We start from the raw sequence: 2770 nt of genomic DNA on the forward strand, positions 1-2770 counted from the left end.
GAGCACTCACAGATCCCGGGAGGCAGCTCTGCACCCAATCTCGCAGAATCAAGAGGAAGCGGGGCTCACAGGACCTCTGTGCCAAGCAATTTCTTAGGCTAGGAGGTGGCAGTTCTTGCCTCCAATCAGGGAGCAACTGGGACCCACTGGGACTCACTGAGACCCAGGAATCCTCTCCTGACCCAGAGCCCAGGCCCCTTCCGGTTTCCACCTGAACACTGAGCACATCTTGGGCCTCAGCTCTAACTCAAGCAGCAAAACTCATCCCAAACAGTTCTGACACAACCTAGATAATAGGAAAGACAGGCCCCAGTCAGAGACAGCACTGATAGCACAAAGGCGATCCAGATGGCGAAAGACAAGCGCAAGAACACAAGCACCAGCAACCCAAGGTACTTGCCAGTATCAGAACCTAGTTCTCCCACATTAGAAAGTCCTGAACTCCCCATATCACCAGGAAAACAAGAACCAGATCTAAAATCACTTTTAATGATGATGCTAGAGGACTTCAAGAAAGAAGTAAATAACACTATCAAAAAACTTGAGGAGAACACAGGAAAACAGGATGAAGTCCTTAAAGAAACACAAAAATCCTTTAAAGAATTACAAGAAAACACAAACAAACAGATGAAGGAATTGAACAAAACCATCCAGGACATAAAAATGGAAGTGGAAACAATAAAGAAAGCACAAAGGGAGACTATCCTGGAGATAGAAAACCTAAGAAAGAAATCAGGAGTCATAGACACAAGCATCACCAACAGAATACAAGAAATAGAAGAAAGAATCTCAGGTGCAGAAGATACCTTAGAAAATATCGACACAACTATCAAAGAAAATGCAAAATGCAAAAAGTTGTTATCTCAAAATATCCAGGAAATCCAGGACACAATGAGAAGACCAAACCTAAGGATAATAGGTATAGATGAGAGTGAAGATTCCCAACTTAAAGGGCCAGTAAATATCTTCAACAAAATTATTGAGGAAAACTTCCCTAACCTAAGGAATGAGATGCCCATAATCACACAAGAAGCCTACAGAACGCCAAACAGACTAGATCAAAAAAGAAACACCTCCCGTCACATAATAATCAAGACACAAAATGTACAAAACAAAGAAAGAATTTTAAAAGCAGTTAGGGAAAAAGGCCAAATAACATATAAAGGCAAACCTATCAGAATTACACCTGACTTCTCACCAGATACTATAAAAGCCAGAAGATCCTGGACAAATATCATACAAACCCTAAGAGAACATAAATGCCAGCCCAAGCTACTTTACCCAGCAAAACTCTCAATTACCATAGATGGAGAAACTAAGATATTCCATGACAAAACTGAATTTGCACAGTATCTTCCCACAAATCCAGCTCTACAAAGGATAATAGCAGGAAAGATCCAATACAAGGAGGGCAATCATACCCTAGAAAGAGCAAGAAAATAATCCTTTTCCATCAAACCCAAAAGAAGATAACCACACAAACGATGTCTCCATTATTAGCAAAAATGACAGGAAGCAACAACACCCTCTCCTTAATATCTCTTAACATCAATGGACTCAATTCCCCAATAAAAAGGCATAGGCTAACGGACTGGATACGCAAACAGGACCCAGCTTTTTGCTGCTTACAGGAAACCCACCTCAGTGACAAAGACAGACACTACCTTAGAGTAAAAGGTTGGAAAACAATTTTTCAAGCAAATGGTCCTAAGAAACAAGCGGGAGTAGCCATCCTAATATCGAATAAAATCGACTTTCAACTTAAAACTATCAAAAAGGATAAGGAAGGGCATTTCATACTTGTCAAAGGAAAAGTCAACCAACATGAACTCTCAATTCTGAATATCTATGCGCCAAATACAAGAGCGTCGACTTACATAAAAGAAACCTTACTAAAGCTCAAAACACACATTGCACCTCACATAATAATAGTGGGAGACTTCAACACCCCACTCTCAGCAATGGATAAATCATGGAAACAGAAACTAAATAGAGATACAGTAAAACTCACAGAAGTTAAGAACCAAATGGACTTAACAGATATCTATAGAACATTTCACCCTAAAGCAAAAGAATATACCTTTTTCTCAGCACCTCATGGTACCTTCTCCAAAATAGACCATATAATTGGGCACAAGACAGGCCTCAACAGATATAAGAAAATTGAAATAATTCCCTGCATCCTGTCAGATCACCATGGTCTAAGGCTGGTCTTCAAAAATGACAAAGAGAATGGAAAGCCCACATTCATATGGAAATTGAACAACACCCTACTCCTTGATAATCAGGTAAGGGAAGAAATAAAGAAGGAAATTAAAAACTTTTTAGAATTTAATGAAAATGATGACACATCATACCAAAATCTATGGGATACAATGAAAGCAGTGCTAAGAGGAAAATTCATAGCTCTAAGTGCCTACAAAAAGAAACTGGAGGGAGCATACACTAACAGCGTGACAGAGCACCTGAAAGACCTAGAACAAAAAGAAGCTAATACACCCAAGAGGAGTAGACGGCAGGAAATAATCAAACTCAGGGCTGAAATCAACCAAATAGAAACAAAAAGAACTATCCAAAGAATCAATAAAACTAGGAGCTGGTTCTTTGAGAAAATCAACAAGATAGATAAACCCTTAGCTAGACTAATCAGAGGGCAGAGAGACAGTATCCAAATTAATAAAATCAGAAATGAAAAGGGTGACATAACAACAGAAACTGAGGAAATTAAAAAAATCATCAGATCCTACTACAAAAGCCTATATTCAACAAA

Source organism: Grammomys surdaster, unplaced genomic scaffold (assembly GCF_004785775.1).
Source record: "Grammomys surdaster isolate TR1022 unplaced genomic scaffold, NIH_TR_1.0 103721, whole genome shotgun sequence".
Classification (NCBI taxonomy): Eukaryota; Metazoa; Chordata; class Mammalia; order Rodentia; family Muridae; genus Grammomys; species Grammomys surdaster.